The 18,477-nt window shown below is 43.7% G+C and overlaps 1 long non-coding RNA gene across 1 annotated transcript; it reads left to right on the top strand.

Moving 5' to 3' along the window:
• Window positions 1–2,716: 2,716 nt before the first annotated feature.
• On the top strand, window positions 2,717–18,160 carry LOC139999083 (uncharacterized). Its single transcript, XR_011804129.1, has 2 exons — window positions 2,717–5,015; window positions 17,907–18,160. It is a non-coding gene; the product is annotated as an uncharacterized lncRNA (long non-coding RNA).
• The last annotated feature ends 317 nt before the right edge of the window (window positions 18,161–18,477 follow it).

Raw genomic sequence — 18,477 nt, 5'->3', positions numbered from 1 at the left:
TGTTCTCTGTGATGCATCGTCTGAGCCTTCTTTCCAGCAGATCCTGCTTCTTTTTTGCATCAACTCAGATACTAAATCTAGGACATGGATGCTCAATCCTGCCTTCTGGGCTCTCATCCATCAGATTTGCAAAATTTTTTGTGATACAACAGTAATAGCAAGCTGCTTGTGTTAAATGGCATGCTATCAGGAAAGCCTTTCCAAAAGGGATCTTAGTCTTTGATCATTCTTTCTATTATCAGAAAACAAAGTATTCCTTTTGGTGATGAAAAATGAAAGCCCAGTTCGTCCTTCAGAATGGTGCTGGGTTCCTGCTCCTCAGACATGGCACAGCAAGCCACTCAACATTGATGTTGGATACAAACCCCTGAAATGTGCAAAGTGATAAGCACATCGCTGCCCCTTCTGCACTGGTGATCGACAGCATCTAGCACAGAATAACAAAAAGGAGGAATGCACTTTATTAAAGATGAGCATTTGATACCAAAAATTAAGCGTGGCCATAACAATTACAGCCATCTAGTGGGCAAAAGTTTTGTTTTGCTTTTTTTTTTTTTTAATTAAAAAAAGTATTGATATGCAATTTTAACAGGAAAATATCTGTAAATGGCAGAGGTCCATCAAAGAACTAGCAGAAGGAGGGGCTTGTACCCTTTTTTACTATTTTTCATGAATACATAAAATCTTAAGTATTTTCCTTCTGGCATTGTACTTTGGAAATGTTAGGAAAATTAGGTCTCATCTGGCACTACCATTTTAATGAGGGACTTGCTGAGAATATCTGATGAAGTGTGTTATTGCTCACACTTCAGCCAAAGGGACAGGACTGATTTTTTTAACAGAGATATCCTTTCTCCAAATGGTTCATTACATTTTAAAGTTAGATATGTGACGACAAAACCTTTAGTTAAGTAGATAGCAACGAATCAGCATGCTTCACAGAGTGATTAAGAATCTCTTTCTTCAGTTGCTTTGTATATATTCCTTTGGCTCTTGATGTCATCCATCATTTCAGGAGCTCTTCAGGCATCGAAGGGTATTTCATGTTTGATAGCATCTCTAGTGATTTCTACTGAAAAAGCAAATTGGAAAGTAAGTATTTTGTCTAAATCTTTGCATATCAAAAGGAAGAAAAAGTACATCCCTCTCTTTATCTTACTTTCATATGCGGCATACGGACTGAAACTATGAACTTCAGATCTGAATTCCAAGAACTCCAAAGCATTTTGATTTAGTCCATAATCAAATCTGCACTGGGAGTTCATAACAATGCTTTTTAATCCACCTAGGAGGGAGGGAAAAGATTCTCTATAAGAGGGTTTGCTCTGTTAGAAGTTGGTGGGCTTTTTTTGTTTGTTTGTTTTATTTTTTTTTAACTTCACTTGTACTCAAATTTTTTAAAAACATATTTACAGAACAAACCTTCTTAGAATAATCTCTGCAGGCTTTTGACTGCATGCCTTGGAGTGGAATAACAGGCTATAGGATTTTTAACCCTATGACAAGCAATAACTGGCTGTGAATTTTGGAAATCCTCTTTGGCATGTATTCAAGCCAATATTAATGAAAAACGCCCCATGCCAATCTCATGACTCATCCCAACCGGCAGTTTCTGACACTCATCCCATAAGTCACTGGCCTTCCCTGGGAAGAAAACAAAGCTGCCCCTCCCTTCCTTCCTGCAGGCTCATGGATGTGAACTGCTGCTAAACCGGTGCATCTTTTGTATTGGCGAGTATTTAATTTGGGGTTTGATCTATGGATTTCAAAGGGGAGTTTGTCACTGCGTAATTCTTCTCAACTTGTGAGCTCTGCCGTGCTGAGCAGCTCTGTGGTGCTGCCTGCTGCCACCCCCCATTTCACGTTTAGGGCATGAGAAACTTTTCTGCAGCCAGTATGCGAAATCCTCTTTGCACCTCTGGTGCAAATCTCTCCAAAGACAGCTATACATACCAAATGTTATGCTGCTTCTAAATCCTATGTATTAGTAGGAGATAGTACATACATATATGTGTACTTCATATATTATTGATATAGTGCGCAGATATCCAAGTAACCATTATCCATAGGTAGACAATGTTTGCAAAGGAAAATGCTGTTTTAAGTACCGTGGTCCTGCAGAATCGTGTGTGCTGGGCTGTCTTGCCCTGTGGCCGTTGAGCGAGGGCCTTTTCCCCATCCCCCAGGTGAGAGGTGAGCAGTGAAAGGCAGAAGCTCAGCTGGTCTGATTGTGAATTTCTTGACCTCTGACAGTTTTGTTTTTTTTTAAATCACAGACTTCTCTAAGCATGGGCTGTGCAGTTTAGTGTGCCATAAAAAATCTTAGATAGATACAGAGCTAGATTTGTGATGCAGTTACTGGTATTTCATTAACCTTTATCTTGACAAGTGGAAATAACGCGCTGTGATTCGGGGTAAATTTTTCACTTGAAGAGAAAAATGGAGCCAAAATGGAAGTGAACGGTCTAGAAATTAATAAATACAAATCTGAAAGCACAAATCACCTCCCAGCGGGACCAGGCCGCTTGTGCGCGTTGCTGATGACTGTCTGTGCACTCTGGATCCTGACAGCATGGGTACGAAACTGCTGGTGCCATGCAGCCCCAGGGAAAAAAGTGGGTTCTAGGAGGGCTTGAGCTCAACCCGGCCTCTCTTTGACTGCAGAGTCTGCGGTGGCCAGCAGAGTCCCCCAGAGGAGACAGCAGAGCTGGTGAGTAATAAGGATAACTGATGTTTTTCCAAGTCAAAACCAGCCTGACTCACCACTATTTTGTTTCTTTTATTGTTATTTGTATTGCTCTGATGCCAGACATCAGATCTCAGTTATTGAGCCCAGAGTTTTATCGCTGTATAACAGGAGAAAGTGCCCTCTGAAATGCTTCCAGACTAAATCAGTAGGAGGGGAAAAAAGGAAAAGCAAAACAGCTCTCGCACTGCTGCCCTGTGATTTGGGCCTAAAAACCCTCTTCTGCCCTGCTCCTGAGCAAGCACCCTCACTTACCCATTGTGGCATATTTTTCAGCTGGCTTTGCAAACACTTAGATTTGTAAGTCATTGATGCTGTGCAGTTTTCCAAATCAGAGACCTGCTCAGAGCCCATGTCCCTGGACCCCTGGTGCTCTAGCACTCGCTGCCTGCAGGGGCTGCTCATAGCAGCACCATTCTATCGAGGTCCTGGTCTGAGGGCACCTGAGACTGAAGTGTGGCTGCAGAAAAGGAGCAGAAGGTAGATCCACCACAGACAGAGCTCTGGCCCTGCTGTCCTACAGCAAGTGGCACAGCCTTGGACAGCCACTGTCTGTCCTCTGTTAGGTGAGGTCAGTGTTCCTGGGCAGGGATGCCATGAACATGTCTCTCTGGGGCTGGTATATAACATGGAAATGTCTCTCTCAAGCCAGTGTCTAGCATGGGATAAGCATCAGGCTGTCTGTGATATCCATCAGCCTCTTGAGGTTTTTGTGACACCCCAGGTGTTACCATTGCAGGGAGCAGTCATGCTCACTATTGCATCTGTCAAAGCAGAAGACATCTATCTATACCTTGAAAGTCTTCATCCTTACCCCTAGGATTTTAATAAAATATAAGGCCCTGCATCTGGTAGCATCAATAGAAGCAGAACTATTCCCAGATACAGACAGAGAAATACGTGTACAAACAGAGGGAACCTAGATGTAAGAGAGACAAAAGCTGGCTGGAAGATCAATGCAGGAAAGATTTGTGAAAGGTCTGGGCTTTAATGGGATGAGTAGGATGGGACTTGGCATACATCAAAGCTATTAGGAGCAACACAGAAAAACTTGAGATTTGGACAGTGAGAAGAGGCAGAGGACAGCTGGAAGAGGAGGCTGGGAGGACAGCATGTGGAGGAGGCTGTTTTAGCTTGTGTGCACCACTGGAAGAGTGAAGGCAGCTGCAAAGCCTGGTCAAATGTTGGAAGAAGACAATGTATATATGAGAGCAAGAGAACAGGGTCGCCCAGCAGCAGGGCAGGAGGCAGGGCAAGGTGGTGTTTTGGCCAATCTCAGCTTGCGTCTTGGCTTGGGAAAGCATGCCTGGCATTTTTGTCAGCGGTGTCTCTTGAAATAAATCACCACCCGCTCTGGAGACTTGTGCCTGTGTCTTGAGACAATTATTGCTTTCTTCTAGCCTGGGCTGTGTAAAAATGCATTGCTTCTCGTTGTGAGAAATTCTCATCTCCTTCTGTCAGTCATCTTGTCTCAGCAGGGAAAAAAATCCCCAAACCCTGTCATATCAGAAAATGAGAAAATTATCAATATCTACAGTGTATGTGAAAAATATGAGCTCTTTCTCTATTTGGGAGAATGGATCTCGGTTGTAAAATGTTATAAATGTTAGCAGCTTCTCAGACATTCAAAAATGTTAATGATCCTATGGTACGAAAATAGCTTGCCATAGAGTTCTCTATATTACAAATACTGTCTTGCCCGCTGCAGCCACCTAAAAGACTATCCAGGATGAATGGCCCTATGTGTTGCTTTATGTATTCAGAAAGCAGAGTCAGGATTAGGACGTTCATGCAGACACAACAGGCTCTGATGACTGCCTGCATATCTGGAGTGAGGATCGAGCTTCGGTGCCTGCGATCAGGTTAATAAATACTATCGCCTTCCTCCCCCTGAGCGTAGGAATAAAAACCACCTGACAACAGCTGTATCTCTGAATTGGAGCCCATCAGTGGAGGAAATCTCTGCTTCAGCCAGCTCCCCATGAGGAACCTGGGGCAGCTCCTTCCCCGCTTCAGGCTGCCAGCTCGGCGGGCACAGCTCGCCTCCTTTGGGTGCCCGCAGCTCCTGCCTACGTGCACCTCCGGCGGCTCTGCAGGACCGCGGCTCTGAGTCACATCCCCAGGCATGCAGAGGAGTGGTTTAATTCTATTCCAAACCCAAATTTATTAGCGCTACCTGGAATCACAGGTTTGAGTCTTGGCACCTGCGAAGGCGGCTGGCTTGAGGCCTGTGTGGAGGAACCTTCGCTGCTTCTACGGCACTCCTGTGGTAGGGCTCACAATTATATTTGAATTTGTTCTGCTTTTTCCTTCTCAAATATTTGTCCCTTTTGCTTTTGTGAGCCATCGATTGTTTTGTTTCCCCACCAGATTAGTTTATTCCTCTCACTGGAAGCTTTGGGCTTTTGCAGCTGAATAGAACTCGGGAGACCTGAGCGTGAGGACTGAAGACAGAGCACAACACAAAAAGGGCAGCGGGTGCTCAGCAGACACCACAAACCACTTAAAACGTCTTTTGTTTATTAGCTATTGTTCGGTTAAATATAGCACCTGCAGCTGGAACAATAGGCAGTGGCAGAGGACGGGCTTTGTGTGCACAGGGACTATCACCGGGCGCCGAGGCGAGGCCTCAGCGCATTAGGCCGCAGGCAGAGTGCAGCGGATTTGCCTGGAAAGCCCCCGTAATGCCATTATAAGCGGCCCATTAGCAGAGCTACCGAGGAGACTGCATAAATGATGTCTATCTCGTTGCTGCGAGCCTGCGGCGGGGAAGGTTTATTTAACCAATTTGGCACAGGGAAGGTGGACGTTGGTGGGGCCCTGGAGCCATGGGATGGCGGATGGTGCTGGGGGAGATGGGTCCAAGGCACCCAAATGGGCCACCCACTCCTCTTCCTCCCCTTCCTCCCATCCTGGTCCCTGAGGAGAGGCTTTCCCCCTGCAGATCCATCCCCACACGGCCTGATATATCCCCATCCCATCCCAGCTGGTGTTGTGTTGCGTTGTGCCTGCCCTGCTCCTGGGCTTCCTGCGGCACAAAAACAGGGCGTTTTCAGACACTTAAGCATGTGTTTCCTCAAAACTTGTGGTGGGACTCTAAAGGGAGCTACTGTGCGCATGAAGCCATCCAAAGCTTTTCGGATTCCCCAGCTGAATGAAATGTGAATGTGGGTTTTGTTGTTGTTGTGTTGTTTTTCTTTTTCCGCCATTAATTTCCTCTGTTCCGAAGCAGAACTGAGCTTTCTGATATAATTAGCCTTCCTTTCCCAAAGAAATATAATGGTTTTGAAAAATTGCCTGCATTTTATACACCCAACATCTGGATTTGGTAAAAATTCTGAAACTTCTTTAACGCTACTTGCGGTCTAGAGGAAGGGAGGGCGATATTTAGTTGATGATCTTTGCCCTCGTTTTTAAGAAAAAAAAAAACAAGCCATCAATTCAGCTGCTGGCAATTGAAAAAGCAGTTAGGCTGAACTCTCTTTTAAGTGAACAAACACTTAACGGATCTATTTATACCTGCCCTGAAGCAGACTACTGTAGGTGGAAATGCTGTAATTATTTCCTTTCCCTGCTTTCTACTGTCCTATAAAGATCTCCTGGAGCAGCTTGTTAACAAGTTACTGCTGTACATGGGTGAAATTAAAATCAAACCCAGGTTAACAACAAAACCAATTTGCCTAAAAATGACTAGAACTAGCTGTAACAAAGGTGAGACATGCTTGAAGGCTGCTAAGAGACAGCTTCTGTTGCTTAGCCCCATCTATCTAAGAAGGCTGAGAACTACAAATGATAAGTGTTTGGCAGTTGAGGGGGGACCGGGACCTGATTAGTAGTGATGAGGGGATGCAACAATTCTTTTTTCCCCCGTGTTTTTTTTTTTCCCATCAGTGCATATTTTCAATTAAATTTCCCTCCCAAGGAGTCCCTCTCCTTGATTATCTTCCTGCTTTTCTCCCTTCTCCTATTCCCTGGGTTTATTTCCAGAGGAGATGATCTCTTCCATTCACCGCCCAGGTTAACTCTAGTTTCAGCAGCAAGGATCGTTTAAGCTACAAAAAGCTTTTACTGAGTCCATGTTACAGCCTGGGAGTTGTAAGGGAGTTGTAACCCAGGAGTGTCTGGTCACCAGACAGCATCTCCAGCTGCCTCTGGGCTGGCGTGTCGGGGCTGCGTGCATTCCTGTACTCTCAGTACGATGGCCCCAAGCCATTATGCTTCATATCAAGTCAGGAGGGTCACGGACTAGATTACAGCTGGTTATGGTCCAGGTGGGAGGTGCCGATGAAACAGGGGGAAAAAAAATCGTTAACGCTCAGCATGGCAGCCTGTTCCGTGAAGTAATTTTTAATCTGGAAAATGAATGGAAAATGAAGTTGTTGTTTTTTAAGTGCCCATAGATTTTTAGCACTCTGTGTTGCTATGGGTTATTAGGAATGGCTAGTGGTAATATTTACTATTGTCTTCTGTGATTACAGAGTCCAAATTATTCAGTTATATGAAATAAGCTCTATACTGTTTAGAACTATGAAGGGTTGCCTTTTAGTTCAAGCAACAAGAAATGATGCTTCTGGAGCAAGGGGATGGCTGTGCTGCAAGTCCTGCTGCTACAAATTTCTGCCCCCCTTGAGGCACAAGGGGACAGGATCTGTGAGTTACAAACAGACGGTGCATCTCTAAGAGCCTGAATAGAGCTGGATGTGCTGAGTGCCTTAGTGACACCCTAAATGTGTAACAGCATCGCTCCTTTGGGAAGATGGCAGGCTGCTGGGAGGAAGGAACCATGAGTTGGCTGTGGGGAGGGCAGCAGCGAGTCCCCAAGGAGGGAGTCCTAGCAGAGATATCAAAATCCTCACTATGCCTCAAAAACAAATAGACTGTCTTGATAGCAGGAGATGCACAAAAAAAAAAAAAAAAAAAAAAAAGGTAGCGATTCAGTGAATTTTTACTGCAGTGTATTTTGGAAGATTTGCCAGATGGCTGGCAGCAAGACTTTTAAACTCTGACTTCTTTTCTGAGCCAGCCATATTATCATCCATCAGACAGTCACTTTGGACTGACATTGCAGAGTGTGGCTGTCTCCTTTAGGTTTGCCTTGCTCCTGTTTATTTCTAGCTGATTTATTTATATCTGGAACTGATACAAGTGGCACAATTTCTTTGTTTCATTAAAAGATTCCTTGATCTAAACTTTAAAAGATTTGTCTACAGAGAGATCAAAGTCAACCAAGCGTATGTTTTGCATCCCTGAGTTTTTCTGACATTCCAGTCTTCAGGTAAATCTGGAAAAGACATTTTGCTGCAGAGTAGTAAGCGGTGTTGATGAGGTTAATGCAGAGCTGATCACCGAATTGTTGCGTACTAATGTGTGCCTCTTGTCCAGGCTTCTTAATTATTATTTTCTAAGAGGTGAAACAGTGTTGACAGAGCTTAAACTATCAAACATTTGTCAAGGTAAAACTGAGAGCCAAATGCAAGCATGGAAAATTACATCCCACTGCCCAGCAACTCACAATCAAGCACGTAAAATACGATTTGCACAGCTGAACGGAGGCATTGTCAGGGTGCTCACCAAGGAGCCGAGCACTCCTGAACTTGATCTGCCACAACCTGTGGCTTACTCCTGGGAAAATTGCATGCAGCTCATTCTCTATAAGAAGCTACTAATCCTGGATACCTCATTTATTAATTTTTGGCTGTGAATCTCAGCCCCTCCACATCCCCTGATTTCTAGACCAGCCAGAGGTGGCAGCTGCCACCAGGACAGAGCTGTCTCGCTCCCTGCTGTTGCTGGAGGGCCAGTGGAAACCTTTTCCTCCCAGCTAGCTCAACTTCTCCATCAATTAGCGGGTCTCAAGCATGCGTTTCTGTCCCGTTGCCTGTTACCTGCTAGTGCCATTGAAAGGAAAGGGTGTTTGTGGATGCTTTGAAGATGTAAAGCTCTATAGGATTGCTGCACATTGTTGTGGATTGTTTGGGTATGTCCTGGATATGAATCACCTTGCTCTTTCTGACCTACTGTCCTAATTGAGCTTCGTGTATTCTTCAGGCACTCGTCACTGTCTGTGCCCTACCTTTTGGCAATAAAGCAGCAGCCTGGAGCTGCAGGTGTTTGCCTCGCTCCCTCATTCCGTGACAAATTAAAGGAGATTTAGTAAATGGATGTGCTGAATCATGGATCCTCCCCAAACATGACCCTGGATCGCTGCCCCTTTGTTTTGCTGTTGTCCGCAGTGGGGTCAGGCTAGGACATGGCTTTCCCGTCGGCTATGTGAATTTTACTGCTCTGCATGTTCCAGTAAAATCAAAGGCCTGAGAAAGGGATTCTGTGGAAGCTTTTTTTTGTCAGTGACTTTACCCTCGTTAGTTATCATTTAGAGCACGAGCCTTGGGGCAGCACCAGCACAGTTCCTCCTGTCTGATTATGGGGGCACTACTGCTTCTTCAAATACCTCCACAGCCAGGTGGATCAGAAACACAAGCTGCTTCTGCCCTGCTCCTCCAGCACGTTTAGGCTGGAGACCCTGACCCTGACCCTGACCACCTTATATTTTCTATATATTGAAGGGGGAAACCACCTGCCTGCTCCGAGTCCCCTGTAGTGAGACACAGCCTGGTCACAACCCTTTGAAGAACTTCTACCCCAGGGCTTATCTTCACTGCAAAATTAGCTCAGGCTTCCAGCCAAGGGTGCCCCAGCCTCCCAGCTCTGCCCTCTCCAAGCAGCGCAATGGAAAATTGCCGTCAAGCGACCCACCAGTGGCTGCAGATTAGGGTTTAAACGCTGCTCATGCTGGAGTCGCTGGCGTGGCTGCAGTGGTACAGACGTCAGCCCGTGCTGCTCCACGCTGTGCGGCCCCTGGCCCTCTCTTGAGACCCTCTGTGATGCTCAGCTTGCCACCTGGTGCTGTCCCGGTTCTGCTGTCCCCGCTCGGCTGACAGCTGGGCAGGCTGGTGCCAAACGCTTAGCAGGAAAGGTCTGGGTGGGAACACTGAGCTTGAGCACCTGGTGTCTTCCCTTTTGAGAATAAGCTTCTTGTAAGAGAGGGCTGTCCAAGGTGGCCTGGGCTGGGAGCACCAACCTGGGGGAGCCATGGGCGCTTTATTTTTTGCTGCTGCTTTTGAAGGTTTCAGACCATCTTTTTTTCTATTCAATTTTTTTTTTTCATTTTTCTCTCTTTTTTTTTTTTCCTTCTGTCCTTTAATTCTTTGTGTTTTGCAATAATACAGCACTGTTATGCATTGACCAGAAGAGATCAGATCCTTGATTCTGGCCCTGTTCTAGATCAGTTCTGAATTTCGCATTCTCTGTGCATATTTGTAGTGCTTTTTACAATGAATTTTACTCTTTTACTTTGGGGGCTCATTGGTATCAGGAAACACAATTCAACTGAGCCTCTTTTTACTCTGTGGAAGGAAGTCCTTGAAGAAAGGTTGATCCAACTTAGAAGAGAACTTGTAGGTAGTAGACGCCCAGTCTCTGGGTGTGAAGGAACAATCACGTTATTATCTTTCTGTCATTGGAGATAAACGAGATCTATTCTTCTGGGGGTGAGGCAGGCGTGATTGATCACTAGATAATAAAAGCTACAGTTCCTGGTTAAGGAACAAGGTTGGGCTGTGCAGCTACGAGTGCTTGTGGAGAACCTAAGCTTGAGGTGTGTGCCCAAGTTGCTCTTCATTTCTGAGCTATTACCTGATACTAAACAAGTCCTATATATAAAGTAAAATTTCAACCTTTTCCATATGTGATTTTCAGTGGCTACTAACGAAATACCTCAGTCAGCAAGAAAGATGTTCGTAGTTAGATGAAAGCTCAACCAAACCCTGCCACCTCTGTCACTGCTTCCACTCCTGGGTCCTTCAGCTCAGGGCTGGTGTCACCTGCAAATCCCCCCAGGTGGGATTGCTGGCTAATGATTGTCATTATTCCAATTATTTAGGTCGTGGCCCTTCTTCCACTCCCTCTTTTCACTACCTGAGTGGTGGAGTCAGAAGAGAGATGACCCAAAGGCACAGGTTCTGGTTTGTCGCATTGCACGGAGCTCTTAGCCTAGGGTTCACTGCTGGCATTGCATCGCTCCGTTCTGGAATTGCTTCTTAAAATCATTCTTCTTTCACTTCAGTGCAGAAACCAAAAAACATTCAGTTTTTAAGGATAATCACACACTGATACCTCCAAAAGAAGTTTTGCAGTATGAAGCCGTTTTCAAGAAAATAGATCTCCATTTAAAATACTTGGGGCTGTGTTTGCTTGCTTGTGTTTGCAGGTGCTTTTATTCAAATGGTCTGCTATGAGCATGTATGTAAAGCAATACAGCCCCAGATTTGACTGAAATGAAGTTGTGAGAATTTATGGAAAAACACTTTGTGAGAAAACATTCACAGCTATGTAGCCTTAGAAACTAGCGAGGTAAGAATTGGAGTTTGAAGAGCGGCTATGAATACGGAGAGCCAGGAGATGGAAAAATCACAAGGGAGGAACTGTACCAGCCGGGATGAAAGATGAGAGCTTCAGCAGAAAACTGATGAAGGTAACGGAGCAGGGGAAAGATGTCCTGTGACAGCGGATGGATTTGTAGCATCCAGCCCCAATTGGAGCATGAAACATAAGCTTGCTTGGAGTGGAGTGGAGAAAAATCAATCAGAAGATTTCACATGTGATTGTGAGACTATAGAGAGCTCCAAGACACCCTGGAACACTGCACCATTTACCCTAATCGGAGGGTGAGTCAGCACTCAATTATGTGCAGGCAATTTTATATTCAGTTTTCTATGCGTTGGCGACAAAGCAATTTAGATAATATGGTCGTATAGCAGAATCACCTTCTTTACAAGTCTGAGTTACATTAGCTGAAATAAAAAGTATGTCACTGCTCATTTTCCAGTGTATAAGATAATCATCATGTGGGATCAAGAAGAAATCTCTTCTTCCCATTGCCAAAGCAACATAATTGTGCAACACGGCTGGTTTCTCTCTTCTGAAGTATAAGTTATGGCTACTCTTGAGACTAGACAGATCCACCACTGTGTGCAGATACTGTCTGAAGTCTTGCACAGTAATAAGAGCACAAGATATAATAACTCCTACTGGTTTGTGTACTCAAGGGAAAACATTCTGTTGTAATGAAGTGGGTTGTGTATCTGAAGGTATGTAAGGACTGCTCACTCTGTCCATCACATGTCAAAGACCTGTGATCTGGGAAATAGAAGGATCTGTGTTCTCTCCCTGCCACAGCCTTATTGGAATATAAAGTCACAAGAGTAATGTCCTGGGAGATTTCAAGATGTGGCTCCAGGTTTGCACAATGTTTTGCCATCGGTTCAGGAAAGATGTTATGCTAATCTGACCTTTTTCTTCATCTTTAAGGCACGTATTATATTATTTTGGAGCAATTATACCCTTAGGAACCAAAGGTTGGAGAGGAAATGAGTGATTTACTATGCTTTTAATCAATGATTTAAACTGGATGATTGTTTCAATGCCACTGACGGATTCAAATCTTCTGTGAGCTACTCCTTACATGAACTAGATGCATGAACTGCATTAAAAAGCACTTTGTGCATCCCAGGAGCAAACACTGAGCTGGAATCTTCATTCCATTTCATTGTTCCTGTTGCCATAACTCCATAGACTTTAATGTGAGTTGAGCAAGGGTCAGATATGGAGCATAATGAACTCAAAGAGAGATTTCCATTGGATTTTTTTTCTGTGGATAATACCCTTAAAGACTCAGGGTCAAACATTCATCTGTGATAAGCTGGCATCTCTGTCCAGCTAGCACTCTGTCTGTACTGTACTTCAGGCACCTGAAATTTCCTTTCCCTTCCCGTCCCCCACTCATTCTGTTCTTCAGATTGGTTTTCTGAGCTCAGCATTCTCTAAGTACGAGTGCATTTTAGCTGTCATGGTCAAGTTTACCCACAAATGCTTTTTTTGTCTATTAATTTATTGGACAGAAAAGACCAATGATGCATAGAGAAGTATCTAAACTTATGTTCAGATCTTGAAAGCATTCTGCTTAGAAACCAGCATGTGTTCAGAGCAACTTGGTTTCTGTTCCTCTCAAAAGAAGCACCCTCGGTTTTTTTAATTAATGTGAAGATAGCTTCCAGTGATCTTCCTCTATCCATCACGATATTGACATTTGAACTCCTTTTACTTTGAAGTCACCATCACTCAGATTGTCACAGCTTGACAGCACAGTCGGTTAACTCGGCACTTCCCAAATTGATGCTCTCAGATTCAGTATCAATACATGGGACATTTGGCTTTCTTACATGTGAAATTCTGCATGTCATCTAGTAGTCAGTGACTAAACTCTCAAAGTCCTGGGCCGTGCATAAAGCACTGTTACTGACAGCAGCAGGATTGTGGAAAGGTATCAGAAACCCAGTTAGGGGCCACATGCTCCAGAAGCACAGATTGTTTCATTTATGCTTATCACATAAAAGCTTAAAATACGGATGGTTTCCTACAGAGCTGTATTATTCTTGGTTGCCCTAAATTCGTAGTCAAGAACCAGGTGAGATCTTCTAGCGATGTTAAAATTATATCTTGTTCTGGACTTTATGGCAATAACCGAGGCATCAGCACTTAGGGAAAGGCGACTTTCTCCGGAGCAATATTACAAGAGCAGTTCTTTCACGGACCAGTAAGCACTGCCTCTCTCAAAGATGACTTGGGATAGGAGACAAAAATAGCTGTAGGTCTTTTTTGCTTCCTTATTGCTTCCATATGACAAATGGATCATGTGAGAAACGTTGGCACAAAAAGCAATCCTTCCCTCCCTTCTCATTCAAGATGTGCCTACCTTGTTTTCTTGAAAGGCTAGAGAACAGTAAGGGGTTGATCACATCCTTGCTAAGCCAAAAAAATAAAAAAATAAAAATCATGGCTGGGAGAGCCAAAGGGTGAGAATTTGGAGCAATGGTTTAGCAGTACATCAGGGCTAGCAAGGAGGGGTTGTATTGGCTGGATCTTGGCCTCAATAAATACGAGTTTCCATTTATTTCCAAGAGTCTCCCCTGGGCATTCTCCGTCATATTTTTTTACCCTAAGAGATGATAATCTGAATGTCAAAAATTAGCAGAGCCTCTGTGTTTATCAGGCATTTGTGGTAAACAGACGCCGCTCCGTTACTCCTCCTTGCAGTTTAAGCAGCAATTTCCTTATTTTCATATATTTAATATAGTCCTCAGTTTTTCATATTTAGCATCTCCTTTTTCACATTTAGTATCTCTCAGTTAAAAAGATTGACTAGTTTTCCTGGATTTAGCCTCTCAAGAAATAGATTTAGCAGTTTTCCTGGAAAATGCTAAGTAAGCAAAATTCTTCACTAAGGTCTTAATGAAACCTGCCTTCAGAAGAGACTTTTCAAGCTGCTTTCATCTGTCAGAAATTAAAAGGGCAAAAAATCAGTCTTTTATCTCCAGTGTTTACTTTTGATCCCCATAAAATAATTACGGTGAGCTGTCCTTACAGCTTAACGAGCAGCTTTCTGTCTCTAAAACTGTTCATGAATGGCTGGTGGTAACAAGCAGGGTGAAGCATCTGAAGCTGATTAACTGAGAAGTTAGATGGCTATCAGCTAGGACAGACCTAACCTCATAATTTTATCTGTTAGCAGATACTGCAGAACTGATTGACATTAAACTGGCAGCATCCCAACGCAAAGGTGAACTCGAGGAAAAAATTATATCGGATTTTAATAAAACTTTCCTCAAAGGTCAACCTCTCTAAAGTATAAAATCAATTTTTCTTCCTTCCTTCTTTTTAAGGCCGTTTTCTCATAACTACAGAAAATTCTGATACTCATGAAATATTTCCCATTGCCTTTTTCCCATAACGGTATCTATCTGCTTGTGATCATTCTTTTTCTCAGTATTTTTATTTAGATTCACTATTCCCCATTTCTCTCCTTGTACCTGGCCTTATCAGGATCTGTTCCCCTTTCTCAAAACATCACTTATCAGGTCCCTGGTCAACAACAGATCTTGCCTCATAGCAGCTTCAGGATGCAAAACCTTCTCACTTCATCCTTGAAGATGGCTGAAACTTTGGGAAGAGCAAAGTTTTGGTGCAAAGTCTTTATTAAAGCATGCCAGGCTTCTCCTGGTTTTATTTTTTCCTTCTTACCCAGCAGCTGCCTTCTGTGTCTTGCTCGGGACTCCAGTAACTTTTGCCAAGTAAGCCACACGAGCACCATGCCACTTAGGAAAGAAGGATGTCCTTGTGAGCCCCATGCTTCTGCGGGTCACTCCCCTTTGCTTTTATTGGCCCAGAAAAATAATATGTGTTGTCTTTTTCTTTTCTATTTCAAGCACAATCACTAATATCTAAGAAAGTACCAGCTTAGAAGTATTTTATTTTTTAGAGTGTGCTGACTGCACAGAGCGGGAGGTACCCAAATTTTGTTTCTTCATCCTTGGCATATAAGTTCCAGCGCTTGATAGCCAAATTTTTAAAGTCTTGGCATACCAGAGCCAGTAACATCACATACTTTAAAAGCAAAGGAACTTCTGGTGTGCATGTATGGCTGTGCCCACCCATTTGGGCTGCATTGGGCTGCATCTCTTGAGAATTGGTACCTGGGTCTTTGGGGCTTCCAGGAGTGCTCCAGTGGGGTGCAACATCCCTCGGTGATGCTGGGTGATGTCTCGCAGTCCCAGCTGTTACCATAGCACTTCCCTCCTTCCACTTCAAAGGCTCTTTCTCCCCCTCTGTGGTAGGATTAATGATACAAGACCAACAGACATTTATCTAACCGACAGGTTTGCCTCCCGCCAGCTCTTCCCTGCGTGCTCCCGCAGCCCCAGCACACAAATCCCATTTCTCCAAATTCCGCAGCCCCCTGCACTACGGAACAAGTCCGGGCACAGCTGGGGCTGCTGCGGAGCCAGGCAGCAGTTTGCAGCAAGTCCTTGTTTGCCCTGGGGTAGGAGTCTGCAAACAGGAGTTATCAAACACACATCCTGCCATGTGCACGCCACTTGGCACCGCTGCTCTTGGTCGGAGGTGACTGTTTGCCCCCTTTGCGTTATTAGAGAGGAGCTTGGGGCTCCCCTAGGGGATGTCCTGGCTTGGCTGCTGCTGGGCCAATGCCCCTCGAACTTCTCGGTTTTGGCTGATTTCTCCTCTTCTTGGTTATTCTTTACTCCATCAAAACAACGTTACAGCCAAGCTAATTTTGTGGTTCCCAACTGAAAAATCCTTGTGGTCAGAGAGCTCCCAAAGCCGGGTAACGTCTGCTATGCATGTGCACGCACTGTAACGTGTATTTATGGAGAAATTACTGCTTAGGCTGGTGAAGTGAAATGTAAGAGAATCCACGCTACATGTCAAAATTGTTAAAAATAGATACATGCTGGAGATCAGCCCAGATTGGGTGCTCACACTGGTAGACGACGGAGAAAAGGGACATGCATTACAATCAGCAAATGGATAAAACTGGGCTAGATAGGGATGAATACAAGGCGAAAAGCTTTGCACTTTTTAAAAACCAAAGCCCAGGCTCTCATGCTAAAAGAAGAATTGTATTCCTAAATAGGAAAATGTTAAAAAAGAGACTGGACTATATTCAGGAACATACGTTACAAAGCTTTATGTCTGTTGTGGGGATACACATCATATATTCTGTAGGGGTCAACAACATTCATTTAGTAGAGAGGGTGAAAAGGACCAAGTCGGGCAATGAGTATTCTGAGCCTTGCTTGCTGCTTCTCTTAAATTCTTGTCCATGTTGACAAAGGTTATTAAACTTTTTTCCTGGATATTTTAAGCTCCTTTAAATAACTTGTAAGCTTAAAAAAACCTGTATGTCAGTTTTAGATAATGTATTGATCGATATATAACTCTGGTTTAGATTTTAGAAGATGCTATCAGTTGTTTCAGTAACCTTGGCTTTCTAGTTTAGACTGCAGGGACCTAGACTGTCAAAATTGTAGCTCAGTTCCTGGTGCTGTGGTAAGACAGCCATTGCAGGATATGGCTGTGTGCAAAGATGAGATCAAAACCCTTCTAGTTTAATATAGGTTAAGAGAGTCTCCGTACTTCCAATCTCGCTCTTGCCTCCTTGCAATGCTCTGAAATACTTCCGCTGATTTGTTTTGCTGAGGAGAGAAATTGTCAAGCTTTGCCAGGAAAAAATAGGAATATATATATATATATGTTTAAGATTAATCTCGCAGTTGAATAGTATCGGCAACCTGAGTCAAATTTTGCTGCTGGAGTTGTGATTTTGTATCGATTGCGTTTTTAAAGATTTTTCTAGCAGGGAGAGGCAGACATTTTGTTATTGCTGTGTATTAATCAAAAGGGCTGAAAAATATTGCAGGCCTTACTCTCACATCTTTGTGGACCAAAAAGACAGTTGCATTTGTAAGAATACAAGTCATCCTGGATTAGACTCAGCTTTGAAGTGCTAGTAATTTAACACTACTACAGTTTGGCACCTACTTTTGATGTGTGCTGTGTGCAAGACAATGATCACTGCAGTTTAAAAGTCAGAATTTGCTTTTTCAGACCAATGAGGATAAACCGAAACTTTCCTTGGACCCCTAGAAGGGGACTTGATGCTTGCTGACCTACAGAGCTTATTTTTAGGGCAATTACCTGTCTTCAACATTTAACATAATATTTTTTCAATAGCACGCAATTTTAGCATTGTCTGCATTAGAAGCTTCTTTTTTACATAAGCCATAGAAAAGTACCTCACCATTTTTGCAGCTTTACGGGATCTCACAGCAGTCTTGATTACACACGTATTAGCTTTGTATTTTTAATTCAGCTCCTAATGTTTCTCATGCAGCGTTAAAGCCATTCAACAGAAAGTTTCTGCTTTTACAACCGCTCATTTTGTAGCAACTCAGCAGCACAGTTAGTCGGTTGGTAAAGCTACTTACTAAAGCTCCCCTGAAAACATCGATCTCCCAGGTTGTGCAGTTTTTCCCACTTCAAAGGGAAATCCGCTGCTGCTGCCTCAGTTAGCGCAGAACTGAGCAAAGTAACATGTTGAACTGTTTACGGAAACAGCTGATGTTATCTGCCAATTTGTTCAATGTTTGCCGTACCGGTGAGATTTCTAATTTTATAAAAAAAAAATGCATTTGTCTTTTCAACCGTTCCGGTAGTTATTTCACCCTCTTAACTTTTGTGGTAGAAGTAATGACAACTTGTTCAGAGCGAGAAATCCCAGACTCTCTGGACCTGGCTCCCTGGCTGTGCTGCAGTGACTCTCGCTCGTCTCCACTTCGCCAGGGCTTGGAATTTTCTCATCACCACACCAGTTTCCAATTTGGGGAGCATGGCGATGACATATGGCCCCATTCGCTTTGAAGGTGCAGGCAACCCTTCACAGCGAAGAAAAGTGTGAAGGATTGGGACAAAAAAAAAAAAAGCGACTATTTTGAGCCTGAATTATGATTTTCACATTGTTTGCAATACTGCAATCAATCCTAGTAACACCCATATTGATGCATCTGAATAAAAACTATGTTTTGCAACGGGTGAGGCCTTCCAGCAGGACTTTTCGGCAGTGGAAAATCCCCACTCTCACCCTCGCTACCTTTTGCTTCCTTAACACTTCACTTCCCACCCCCTGCGGATTTTAACCTCCTAAGGGTTAAAAAAACCTCGCCATTTCTTCCCAATATTTCCCAAATCACTCCAGGGGCCGGCGAAGCGTTTGTGCCAAAATGCTTTATTGTGACACGAGAAAAAACACCACAGAA

Source organism: Anas platyrhynchos, chromosome 19 (genome assembly GCF_047663525.1).
Source record: "Anas platyrhynchos isolate ZD024472 breed Pekin duck chromosome 19, IASCAAS_PekinDuck_T2T, whole genome shotgun sequence".
NCBI lineage: Eukaryota > Metazoa > Chordata > Aves > Anseriformes > Anatidae > Anas > Anas platyrhynchos.
The sequence above is the reverse complement of the archived record's forward strand: the minus strand, read 5'-3'. Positions and strand labels throughout refer to the sequence as shown.